This window comes from Anopheles aquasalis, chromosome 3, assembly GCF_943734665.1.
Source record: "Anopheles aquasalis chromosome 3, idAnoAquaMG_Q_19, whole genome shotgun sequence".
Taxonomy (NCBI): Eukaryota; Metazoa; Arthropoda; class Insecta; order Diptera; family Culicidae; genus Anopheles; species Anopheles aquasalis.
In genome coordinates, this window is record NC_064878.1 from 26,588,344 (window position 1) to 26,602,288 (window position 13,945).

Below are 13,945 nucleotides of genomic sequence, written 5' to 3' on the forward strand. Positions count from 1 at the left end.
CAATTTCGCAAAAATCTTTCCCAGGTTGGCTCGGAGTAATAATTAATTAGTGTGGCCATTTGGTCGCGATACTGCTGCTCTGCTAGGACGTCCCAAAGGCGAGCATCGTGCGTGGTCCAGTGTTTAATAATTTTAAGAGCAGAACGACATCGTGCAGGGCCAAAACTACGGAAGTCCGGCTTTTGACAAGTGAACAGCGCAACGCATCCTCCCTCTAAGACCCTTTGCCATCCGACAACACCTGTACCAGGAAGGCACGGGGTTTTTCGGAGAAACTTTACTTTGAAATCAACAGCATGGTCCTGGCCATGACGAGGTGTCTTATTCCGCTACAAATAAGATGATGTTCCGCGATAGACCGGCACGCGACCGGCCAACTCTGTCATTAGCTTTGTCGGCGAGGGTTGATTGTTTGTTTCGTTTGTTGGTTGGTTGGTCGAGGCTCTGCCCATAGAGGCCCCTTTCGGGGACCCGGATTTGGTGATGCAGTCAATGAAGATTCGTGTTCCGACAACGGCGAGATTCCGGCGAGTGGCTGTGGCTGTGTGATTAAGAGATCGAAAGTGGGTCAGTGCGTTTGCATAGTTGGCGCACACGGGCCAGCCGGAGCCGGTCACAAACGAGTTTTTAAATGATTTACTTCCATCCGAGGCACCACACGAGGAGAGGGGATCATAATAGAATATTTAGCAGGTGAAAAGCAACTGCCCCAACGAACGGGGGGTTGATATGCGAAAGGAGGCTTAGTTTGTTGTCGTTGTTGCTGCGAAATGCCTGCAGAAAAGATGAGTACAGCAAGGCATTACGCATCCGTGTATCTGTCAACTGACAGATCAGCAAGAAAATGTGCTGCAATGTCACCGAACTCGCTAGTTCCATCGACTGAAACCTTAAATACATGGTCTGTTGCAAAGTAAACAGGACTTTTTGCATAGGAAAATTTCTGGTAGCGCTAATTTAATGTTCATATTTTTATATAAAAGGTGCATCTTTGAGGGACTATCAGTCCAAATTCCATGACATTTGGTCCAGTGAAAGCAAAGTTATGGCGCATAAAGTGACGATATGTTTGGGTGGTCGGTACAAGCCTTCTGAACGGCCAAAATGTCAGCATAACGTTTTCCTTTCATCCGCAAATAAAGTTAACCGAATACTTAAAAGCCACAAGACACCAGATCAGGTGATTACGGGGAAGGATTTATCGATAAAATGCAGTTTTTGGTCAAAACCAGTGGTGAGCGTTGATCGATTAGGCAGCGCATTATCCGCGCAACATGCGCCAACTCCCTTTTTCACGATATTCTTGCTCAATGCGACAAATTCTATGCATTAAACGCCTCATAACACCATGATAATACGCTGAAAAGGCATTGTGTTGTTGGTTTTCTGGCGCGTATAATATTGTTTCTTCTGTCAAATTACTCTCTTGCATGCTGTTATCATTATTGGACAGTTAGTTTGACAGTTGCTTGACAAATTTCTCAGTGTTCTTAGCATCAGTTCATCAGTTCCTCGTGCAGATGCGAGAGATCGCCGTGGATTTGTATGGATTTTTTTTCCGTTTTTCATTTTTTTTGCGATAGATTTATTGCAGCTTCCGCTTTCATTAACCCTCGGTTGGGCACCCGGCGTTTACCCCTTCGTTGGGCACCCGGGTACCCGGGTACCCCACTTATGTGCATTGCATTGTTATGTTCTTGTATCATCGTTTGTATCAGTTTTATGATAAAAATGGTGTTCTAGAACTAATTTAAGACTCTTCGGAACGTATTTTTCTTTAAAAATCACAACAAAATCCAATAAAAACAATAAAAATAATGAACACAATGCATTGATACCCCTTCGTACGGTCATTCTCTACCGCGTACGTCGTAAAACAAGCAATATGATCGTAGAGTGATCGAATTTTCCAGCAAATATGTTATTGAAATTATTGATTTCTTCGAATAAATCAGTTTTGAATTGTATTAAGGCACTTTTGAGTCATAAACAATTGAGTTTATTGGGCACAATTGAGCTACGAGATCAGACCAGTTGCTACATGGTGCGTTCAGAACGTAATGAGAATTGATTTTTCTGACAAAACGGTTTGAGATAACGTGTTTAATTTTTTACGATAAGGTAGAGGAAGGTTTTAGCTATCAATCGCACTTTATTTCGTTCGGCTATGACCAACTGAAAGAAAATGGGGCGATTTTTCGTGAATCATGTTTTTAATTGATGTAACACCGTAGAATGTCCCCTTTCTATGGACCATTGGCCTGGCGCGGATCATCCGGACCTTCTTCCTGGCGCGGATCATCCGGACCTACAAAAAAACATTCCGTTGGTGCCAGTAATTCATCAAGTCCTCATACATTTCTGTTTGCCTGCTCTGTACTAGGAAAGAGGTCCGCGATGATCCGGGCTGTACCAGTGGTCCGTAGAAAGAGGGCGTTCTACGATGTTACATCAACTAAAAACATGGTTCACGAAAAATCGTCCCATTTTCTTTCAGTTTGTCATAGCCGAATGAAATAAAGTGCGTTGAATAGCGAAATCCTGCCTCTATGTTTGCGTAAAAAATTCAATACCTTATCTCAAACCGTTTCGTCAGGAAAATTCAGTCTCATTACTTTCTGAACGCACCATGTATATTGGTCTCTGTGGTCTACGAAAATCCCCCTTAGCCGCCTAAGCCCTTTTTGATGAAGATGAGTGTATAATTTACTCATATGTTAAGAAAATTACGCTATTAGAACCATTTTTTATCAGTTTGAGAAATAATATATAATTTAAATTGCACATAAAAGGTTTCAAAATATGTTGATTATTTTTCTCGTATTGCTCGTTGAAAAGCTCAAACGTAATGAAATTTTCATCAAAATATTGTAGTTTACCTAATTAACAATTAATAAACACGTCAACATGGATAAATGTTGATAAAAAGTATTGTTTTATGTTTATAAACATAGCCCATGTGCATAGCTAACGTGTGGGGTACCCGGGTACCCGGGTGCCACTGGGCGGGTGTTAATTTCATCGGGCCATAATTACCTTTAAATATGAGTTATCAAAACAATTTCAACGCCAATTCGGCTTGAAATGAGTTGTACTTTGGGGATCCGGAGTTTCGTAAAAAAATATTGACGGGAAGGCATTCATTTTTCGTTGAAACTTGAAATGGGTACCCGGGTACCCGGGTGCCCAACCGAGGGTTAAGGAGCTCAGCCACCAGTGACAGGATGCAAAAACAAAAAACCATGTAACCGAGGCGATCGCTTTAGATCACCGGCATTGTTGTTGAGTAATGTTTCATCAACAAACAGACAGGATAGATCGGAGCTCGGTGGGCCGATGCGATAACAAGGCATTCGTCATTAATCGAGCTTTGCAAAAATTGCTCACCCCGACGATGATGATGCGCTCTAGGCGCGGCACCAACCACGAGCAGCATAACGCTAAATAGTTTGCTCTGCTCTGCTCGCCAAACACCCTCCCGCCTTGTCGTATCGCCCGAAAACGCGCTCATCGCGAGCTGCATAACCTCTCGCGTGCGGTGGCAGTGGGGCATTACCGCTGGCATCGCCTCACGGAAATATGAACCGATCCCTGCTACGGGGTGGCGCATTTCGGCGCTAATCTAATATGTTCCACGATTAAACCTCATCCACGCATGCCACAGGCGCGACCCCGCCACGAACGTAACGCAAAACGCGGTGCTTCGAAGGGGGCCCCGGGTGTTCAACTACTTTGCTGCGATTGCGATTACATCGGGGATCACGCATTAAAAGTGGCCACTGAGCAGCATCTGCGGCAGCATCGGCCACACTGAACTGTTGACTACTACTACCTCCACTACTGGGTCATCTGTGGTTCCGCCCGAGACTCCCGGCCACTCTGCCATCGCATTGCATCATTTCCTTGTTGGCTGAACTCGTTTCTTCTTCTTCTTCTTCAGTTTGCGCGTACGCGTATGTAGCACTATGGGTGCTGTGTTGGAGTGTGGCCCCAAGCACCACACCAGACCACACTCCGAATTTGACGGTTATCGACGGTTGTGGACGCAGCTTTTTTTTTGGGTGGAGGCGATTTTCGGACCCAATCGGCCAACCGCCATTAATTGTGATTGGGTAATGCCAGTGAAGATGCACTCCGGCGGTCTGTCTCACCGGATCGGACTGTTCAACGAAAGAAAGAGAGAAACAGAGAGTGATAGACAAAAAAGGGAAACAGAGCGAAAGGGGGAGGAAGGTGGAAAGGATAACTACGACCAAGGGGTGGTTGCCCATGTTCAACATACACGCAGCATAGACCGTGGTTCCTCGGACATGGATTCACAGTTCCGATTGACCGAAACCGGACAGAGGGAAGTGCGTTCGGAGCAAACGTAGCACAGCACAGCGATCGCGCTCTAGGAAACCATCTCTGTGTGTGTTTTTGTGCGGAATTCCTTGACGAAAAACATTGGCCAGTAACAACAGCAAAACGCACCAGACAATAAGGCGCAAGGGAACATTCGGAATAGCTGGCTCGGGCGATCGGAGTTCAACAGCACAGCGTCGTGCGGCTTCCGCCGTGTTGATTGAATCAATAAATTTCTGGCTTGAAACAGTAACCGGCCATCAGCCCTCTTCTTATTGGACCTTTTGTTGCCTTCTCCTCGCTCTTTTTTTCTAATATTTAACCAGCGAAATTTTCCTAGCTAACTTTTACTCTGCAATGCAATGTTTGCAATAATTTTTCGAGCGACTTTTCACTGTCCAGAGCCCTTTTTCGGCTGTTTTTGTGACTGATAAATCTTAATTAATTTTTTGCTTATGTTACTTTCTTGCTTCAATCAAGATAGTTTAACGTACTTCTTAGCTATATTTATTCACTGCTATGACAGTTCTTCTGCTAATTTTGAAAATAAAATATTTTTTCATGCTCTAAAAGGGGGTACGATTAAATCAGATCCAAATAATGCTCATTTCTGATGATTTTTTGTTAAGTTACCATTCATTTTAAGCTTTTATAGAGGATGTTTTATAAAGCTACAACTTTTCATGAACATTTGGTTGTATTTTGGGAAAGATTTGTTAAAAACTAGATTCATAGCATCAAACTTAAGAAGAGGCGTCTTCGACAATCTACTTTCTCCGGTGCCCATCGTTGCCACGTGACGGGTCATCTGAAATATACAAATCGATATTCGTTTTATAGATTGTAAGTTTATCTATTTAGCTCCGTTGGGTTTTGTTGATTTTACAATATTTCGATTTTTGGCAGCTTTTTGAAGTTGAAAAAAATGACACATTATGATTGATCAATGATCGAACCGGGTTCGTCGCTTAAACGGGCAAGTCTTTTGATTTGGAACAGAAACGAAACTCATTTTTGACAATTTTTTTGTAGAAAACTATCTATCTATTCATGATTCAGCAAATGTCATAATAAGCTACAACTTTTCAAGTATTTTTCATCGTATTTTGGGAACGATTTATTAAAAACTGCATCCATGCAGGCATTCATCTTCATACATTGACCCTTGTATGAAGCGCAGATTGTCAAAATATATTTGTCAGTTTTAATTCGATTGATAAAAAAAAATAAATAAATACCTTAACTCCCTTTAAATTTTAAATAAGATAATTCCTTAAAATTATATTTTTTCTTCCTACAGGCTAGGAGATGTTAATTGTTCGACGTTGTTTATTGTTATTGTATCGACTGTTTACTGCTAAACAGAACGGTTTCTGTGTCCACTAAGACACGTCTGTTCACATCATATCTTCAAGCCTCCCTCCAACCTTATGCGCTAATCTTTCACCTTCAAGCTAATGAATGGAAATTTGTTTGAACAAAACGATCTTTGCCTTGAAGATGCACAAAACAAACCAACGCACCAGCCCGCCCCTCGAAATGGCTTTATTGCGTTCCTGTGCTGTGCCAGCATCATAATTCTTCTTCTAGGTGACATAATGATTGCCATCGTTTTGTGTTACATTCGTTTCGTTTAAAAAAATGCCAAGCTGTCTAAACCAGTAACGACCTGGCAGTGGCCCCTGTGCTTTACACGCCAGTAGCCCCAATAAATCTACTTTTAAACGATCGCTCCGGTAACATCATCTTCTTCCTTCGCCCCCCGGCCAAACATACAATAGGGATTCTCGCACAAAAGTCAACCTCACTCCACCGCAGACCACGTCAAACATAAATGGCTACATCATCATACGCGGTGCCGGTAATCACGTAAGGAAAGTTTTGAGCCAGCCTGCCACCCAAGGACTATCACATAAAACATGCGAGCGAACGAGCGAAAGAAAGAAAACAAACAAGCGTCTTTGCACAAAACTTTGCGCTGAAACGAAAAAAAAAACAGCGGGCAAAATCGCGGAGCGAAGAAGAATGAACCACCAAGACAAGACAAAGCGGCTGTTTTCCTCGTTTTCCCCCTTTTTCCACACCCAGGCGAATGCTTCCCCTTGTTAGAAGGGGGTGGTGGCTGGATGATGGGTGGGTGGAAAAGCTCGCCCCGTTTTTGAGGTGAAAAACCCCGTAGAAGGTGCGGTAGGCGCAGAGATGAAATAATAATGAAGGGAAAAACAAATGAAGAGATAAGTCAGCGCTCAGAGATGGTCGCCACCGCAGTTCCCTCTCGCTGAGGGCCGATGCCGATCGTGTCGTAACCGCAATCCGCCGGGCATGCCGGGCCGGCCCCGTTCCTGACCATTAATTATTCCCTATGGCCTATGTGGATGCTAATTAATTGAAATAGTTTCGAAAAAAAAAAACCCTTCTGAAACCACGCGGGAGGCTGGCCTCCGCAATCCGCGGCGAAGGAGGAAACCTTGTTTGGAGGATTTTTTGACGCTTTTTGTAGCTGCACCACCGGGGGGCCACCAGGGGGGTGGCGAACAAAAGTGCGTTTCTTTTGTTCTCCGCGCACCCTTAAAGGAGGCCATCTGTGTTTTGGGGGGAGTGTGTTGTGGCCCCTTCTTTCCTTTCACGCCTGTCACTAGCCACAGGCAATGGTTCGAGGAAAGTATGTGCTAATGAGAGCACCTCTTACCACTCGGCTCTTCGCTTCGACGCATCTCTTCGAAATATGCTGCCGTCGGAGATAATCGGAAATCGGGAATGGGTACTGGAATGACGTCTCTTCCCAGGCGCGATGCGTTGTGTTTGCCACCATTTTGTTATCTACCGTGGGGGGAAATACGTTTTTTTGTGAGTTTCAAATTTAAATTACTGTTGCTTATCTAACAGTGGCGCTCATTATTGGTGTGCATAAGGCAGCCGCATTCGTAGATCAAGTCAAGTGCTGCATACGCACGTCAAATACATTCAGCATAAAGCCCCTCCTAGCCGTGACTCCCAGGGCTGTTAACACATTGTTGGCACCGCAGGGACCACACTCTCCAGAGATCCAAAAGCGGGGACCAGGAAACAAATGACTGTACATGCGGTGTGCGGTGCGCGGTTTCCCAAAATCCCGGCCACTACCTTCTTCTGTGTTACGGAGTCGAAATGCATGCAAATGTAATGTGTAGCAAATTAATGATAAGTTCCCCCGCTATGATGCACCGCCACAACAAGGTACTCGCTCTCCGCTGTTAAATCCGCCGACGAATGATTATTTGGCCAACTGTGAGTGAGTGTCGGGACAGGCAGACAGACAGACAGGCCCAGGTGCAATGGTAATCAAACGGGACGCCCGCCTTGGCGCCATTCATCTTTTCAGACACCCCGCGAATAGGGAAACGTCACAACACCCGCGGCACATAACAGTTACAGCAGATCGCAAGCACACTTTTCGCGCCACCGCCACAGCAGCTGGAAATATGTTAATGGAGCAAAGCAGTGAGATTAAAATTAAAATGCCATCAACCGAGGAAGATGCTGGAAGAAATGGATGGCCTGAGGCGGCTGGACGTGGAGGAATGTTGTGTTGCCATTGCTGCTGCTGGGTGATAAAACGTCATCACCTAACCAGAGCAGAGCAGAGGCCTCCGAGCGCCGAGCACTATTGTATGCTGAGACATTTCCTTTTTATCGGTAAACACACGGGCACGGGCAGGAGAGATGCAGACCAGCAGCAGGTGACCCTCACCCAGGGGTACCCCCAGTTCGGGGGGCCATTAGCATTCTTAACGAGTTTGTCATGCCTTACGTTCTTCTTTGTTTTTCGGCCTGACTAGCATAAGCTTTAGTTCGCTTTGTGTTTTCCTTTCTTTTGAGCCGACGACGATGACGCCGCCGCCACCGCCATCGAGCATGAGGTCATACGATGCGACAGAAGCCCGGTGAATGGGAAATGCGAATGAGAAAAGTGTTATGTTACTAATTTTTGTTTTTTTTTTGTTGGATTAATGTTCTCGGATACACCGACAGTCCGGGGCGTGTTTCAGTGGGCGGTTGGAGGTTTTATCCTGCTGAATATGCCAAGTGAATTGCTCGTAAAAAGCATTAATGGCATAGTTTACATAACAACAGATCAAACTACTGTGCGTTGCCGTGTTATCTGTCTTAATGATAGTTTACTATTTCGGGGAGAATTGATATTTTAATTATTTGTGTTTAACAACCTAATTCAGGGAAGTAACGGGCTCAGTTTTGAGCATTTTTTGTTAGTAAACCATTCAACTTTAGTTTTTCGTTTGAATGTCATATTATACTACAACAATAATCGATCGTAATTTCTAGAATGCTTACTAAAAAATACAGCCATGGCATTAATTTCCTTTGTGAGTGTATAGAAAATGCATGCTTATTGTGGTGTCCATCGTAGCTCCGTCCTCCAGATGATTTATCCAAAACGATTCCCTTTGATACGACATTCCTGTCAACTTTAAAATTTTGATTTTTTTACTGTTTAGAAGCATTTTAATGTTGTAAAAATTGTGCCTTTTTCGATTTAGACATAATTATTCTTTAAAAAGTATCAACAAGTTTGGTAAAATCTAAGCCCCTAGGGCCACTAGGTAATTGAAGTGCAAAAAAGGTGATCAAAACTTCAAAGGATGGGCCAGCATTTTTTTTACATGATGGACACCGACTGTGCAAACGTAGCTTTTGAGAAAAAGGCTTCCAAGTAGCGAGATGCATTGATCATTGTTTCATACATTTTTCAAAAGTCTGTATCTTTGTCAGTCTTATTTCAACTGTTTCAATAATTTTACACAATACTCTTGAAATATCCAGGATGAATCAAAAATATACCAAAGTTAAAAGAATGATTAAAACAATTAAACACCTAAGCGTCCCCTTCAAAAGACACATGCACGCATCGGACGCACCAAGCGCCCGCGAGTTATGAAACAAATCTGCCTCACCTTCAGTGCCCCATTTCCTCGTAACACCGCTCTTCTATTCAGCATTGTTGTGCCACATTGTGGTGCGTGTGCTTGGCGCAGTGTAGTGCGGGTTACTGCACCGGATTGCAAAAATGTGTGCCTCCAGCGCCAGCGTTTCGTAAAGCTTTTCCAGCAGCAAAAAGAGACGTCAAAATCGGGAGCATCTTGAGGATGCTGCTGTTTGGATGCAAAACCGGCGAACGCGAGCGCCACAGCGGTATGCAGCGAGCGCGCAGGCATTTCGGTACGGTTTGCAACACTTTGTGCTAACTTCATCACTGCGAGCATTCCAGTAGCCCTCTTCTGCCCCTTAGCCTGTGGATTGTTTCATCGTTCGTCTCGCCTCATGTAGAGCTGCGAGCAAGAGCAGCTGGTATGTTTCCTTTCCACATCTGGGGCATGTGAGGAAGCGAGGGAATTAAATTTGCATCACATTTACGGCAAACTAGGAATATTTGAGTGTTACTACTAAAGCGGCTCGACGAAAGGCATACTACTACAAGGGTTTAACGGATTAAATCGATGAACTAAAGGAAAAGGATCCTCTGTGGCACCCTGTGAGGCTCGCCGTAGCGTCGACCTCCCCTGAACCTAGGACAACCGCGTAAATTCCCTAGATGGCACGTTATCCCCATGACAACGAAAATAACTAGAATATTCGGGTGCTAGTACCAGCCCCTGGCGCATTATTATTTTACGTTCCAACTGACACGGAAGTAAATTGAAGAACAAAGCCTTCAAACGACGAAGTGCTAAAAAGGAAGTGAATCTTGTGTAAATCATCTTGTGCATCAAAAATTAAAACCTAGACAAGCCATTTTGGAGTAAGTATTTGAAAGATAGGATTCCTCCGTGACATTGGAAGTGGTTAACATTGCGCCTGTTCTAAGCGTGTAATTCGTGATCTTCTCCTAGCATCTCTTCGAATCTACGACAGTCTCAACATGTGCGATCCGTGCTGCAGTTCCTACGATCTTTGCTACTCCTACTATCCTTACTCCCGTTATTACTCCTGCTCTTCGTGTCACCGATGCTCGCTATCATGCTGCACGAAGCATCATCATCGTTATTGCTACCTGTGCTTCCGTTATCATCACTAAAATGAGACCTTGAACTAATTTCCTCCCGACCAATCCCCGGCACCATTTAAGTTCCACCGTCGCTATTATCCATTTTCTATGTTAAATTCCACTTTCACCCACCCCTTTCATCCAATAGAAGTCACGTAAGAAGCATCGAATGACGATTCATGTGAAAAGGAAATCGGTTCTACGTCGTTGTTGATATTCACCAACATTCGAACGCACTGTTTTGCGATGTCGCAGAAAGTGTTGCGGAGTACGTGCGTGACCTCGGACGTGCAGACTCGGTGGTAGATACATTCGTCTACCAGCCCCGCAGCTCTTGCCAAGTTCGTGCAGGTCGTTGTACCGCTGGTACACGTTAAGGGAAGCTCCAGGAAGAGGGTTGAGCTGCGGGAAGCATACTTATGCTCGATGGGGTAACAGCATGGATCGATACTATTTTGTAAACACTGCGACTAGTGTGACTGAAATAGCATTTGCATCACAATTGATACCACCCGAGACTCTCTAGTGGTCTTCCTCTTTTATTATTTTAACGAAATTTATTGGCGATGGTGTCCCAGTTTCCTCGACGACAAACTCATATTTCAATCACGGTCCCATGCCCCTTGTCCCCATCCACCAACCAAACATTCTACACAGCCTTCCTCCATCATGTAAATGCGTAACATGCGCTTTCGCCCTGAGTCACTTGTTCAGTACAAATTATAGGCGCTCTGCATGGTGCACATCAGGTAAGTGTCTTTAATAATAACTAGCAAGAATATCATAAAAGATTAACATATTTTCCGTTGTTCTTAATCTGTTTCAGCAACAAAATTCCATCCTGCACAAAATTCCGTCCACGCATCAGAAGTTTCTGCAAGACGAAATTGTTCTGCCACAAAAATGCGCTTCAGGTCACGCAGCGTGTCAAATTGTATTGCTGTGCTTCTAATTTCACGTCTTGTTAGCCGAGTAATCAGCCGTTAACACGTTTTATCGGATCTACCTGTTGGATCCAAATCTGTTAGAACTTTCAGAGTTTAGAAATTAGTGCGCCAGCATAGCGGAGCGGCTTAGTATCAAGATGGAATATAATTCAATGTTGTTGCGCTTCATATTTATCATAAACAATCATATATTCACAACCAAATAAATAAAAGAATCCAGAAAATCGTTTGGTTTTTAGATAATTTGATATCGCGAACGCGGGAAAATAAGCACGTGAGGCACTGTGCGATCCTAGCGCCATCTAGGGGGCGGTCCTAGCGGAGGCGATCAATTTGAACCATAAACGGTCGTTTGACCGTAAACGTGGGGGACCACGGTGTGTAAAATGAGGAAAAATCATAACTAATCGCTACCATTGATAATACTTTGACCCCATTTTGCTACATTTCATATTTTATCACGAAAAAACACCAGCTGCTGTGTGCTTGCTTTGCCCAACAGGTTTACGGGTTTTTTCCTTTGAGGGGGACGTGTTCGGATGTTCCCCATCAAGTCTTTTATTTTGAGATCGGGAAATGTATGCTTCTGTGAATTTATTAGAAAAACGTGGACTTTGCGAAGCGCAGAAAGAAATACGTCCGCTAACTTCAGCGGAAAGAACAGAAGAGAGCGCTTGCGAGCGCTTGAACGCGCTCGAGCAGCGCTTAAGGAGAGACTATACGGCGCGCGTGGATTTTCGGAAGAATCTAGCGCTTAAGGCGCGTGTCCACGAGGCGCGTGAATTAACGGAAAATATGTAGGGAAAACCGCTACACCTTCCTCAATATAACAAATAACAAGTTCCTGTTGTGTTAGAAATATTACATTTTTGTTCAAAAGATTCGAAATCACGCCAAATAAAGTTAAATAGTTATTACCTTTTAAGAAATACATTTAAGAAAGAATAAAAAGTTTTACCGTACTGTGCACAAAACTCCAACCGAACTAAACCATCCGCGTTGGAATTTCTCATACGCAAACACTCAGTGCACAATGCAAGTTGATAACCATGGCAACGAAAATAACTAAAGTTATCGAGCGAATTTCTCGTCGTTGCCCAGTCCAGTTTTAGATTTCGAGCGGAGCGGAACGATTGAAAAATCCCAAAAAAAGAGGAAAACCAAAAAAATCAAATCCAAATTTTAGTGAAACACGAGTAAACCATAAAACCTTAACCGACAGGTATCAATCAGGGTGTTCGCGCAAACGTGGTTTGAGGATTTTTTTAGCTCCAGTAGATTCCTGAAAGTGGCTTCTGGACACTTTCCCAGACAGAATTAGCTGAATGTTCATAGTTCCGTACATTTTCTCGTTTCTTTGCACTTGCCTGCAGATCCATTAGTTGAAAATCCAACAGCAGCCGACAGTGACTACCGAAACCCGCGAAAAAAGGCTATCGAAATGTGTGACCCATGTTGCAGTTCCTGTGATCCTTGCTACTCCTGCCACTCATGCGTAAGACACCATTGTTCCTCCTGCCACAAATGTGACCGCTGCACACTGTCCTGTTGCACCAAGCATCGTTATCATTTTTGTTATCTCTGCCTGCGCCATCATTATTAGGTCAATCGCTGTTAGCTACCAGGTAGTTGTTTCTCTTAAGAGCATATTTTATCCTTCAAACGTAAACCCTTCAGCCCATCAAAATGTCTCAATAGCACAAGGCTCTGCTGCCATCGCTAGCACAAAGGCTGCATTACTTGCTTGCTTTCTTGAAGGGAACAAAATCGTAGCGTGTGCCAGCGCGGACTGTCAAGGAAAAGCACCACGTCTACTCCGTTTGTACGCCGAGACTCGGTGGTAGGATGCGATTGTCTACCCAGCCCGCAGTTCTCGTAGAGCTTGACAGTTTAATGCGGTTGACGTGGTGCCTGCCAGCAGGTTTGGAGGCAGAAGGATGGACAAACATTCCACAAACTTTGTCCATGAATGCTGGTGTTACGTATGGGCTCCAGATCGATACTATTTTTGGGTAGCATGGCCATCTACCGTGGTGCTGAAATAGTATTCGAATCTAGATCAATGCCATCATACTCTTCTGTCTTCTCTGCTGCTACCAAAGATGGAGTGCGATTTTGTTTTCTTTCAATTTTTTCATGGCCATTTTAGGGTACTTTTTCCCAATCATTCAATCATTCGAAAACCATTTCCAGTAATTAGGTTATGATCCGTCCTTCAAAGCAGGCGTAAAGCAGTAGTAGTGGAAGGCCATAGGAATGTTTGCTTGATGAAAGTTCATGAGCACAGTTCGATATCAGTAGATCTCGTTTTAAGGCAATTTAGGTGAAGGTTAACTATCTATTGCTAAGGAAAAATCCGCTTTCGATCCACTATGTTAAAGCACAGTTCTCTCACTTTTTAGCTTACTACAGTCAACTAGCAATACCGCACACCTCCAAGATAGGACAAAATGGATTAGTCAGGACACGGAAATACTTTAAGTACAAATCCAAGATTTGTTGAAGCTCATAACTGTGATCAAACCCGGTAGCAATCTGATGTGTTGAGCTCTGTACTCTCAACGAGGCACGTTTCAAACGGAGCCCTTCGTAGAGTATTATAAGACATTCA

General features: G+C 43.9%; 1 long non-coding RNA gene across 1 annotated transcript; it reads left to right on the top strand.

Annotated features, from left to right (window-relative positions):
- Positions 1–10,022: 10,022 nt before the first annotated feature.
- LOC126579007 (uncharacterized) lies at positions 10,023–11,531 on the top strand. Its single transcript, XR_007608417.1, has 3 exons — positions 10,023–10,141; positions 10,233–11,136; positions 11,214–11,531. It is a non-coding gene; the product is annotated as an uncharacterized LOC126579007 (long non-coding RNA).
- Positions 11,532–13,945: the final 2,414 nt, after the last annotated feature.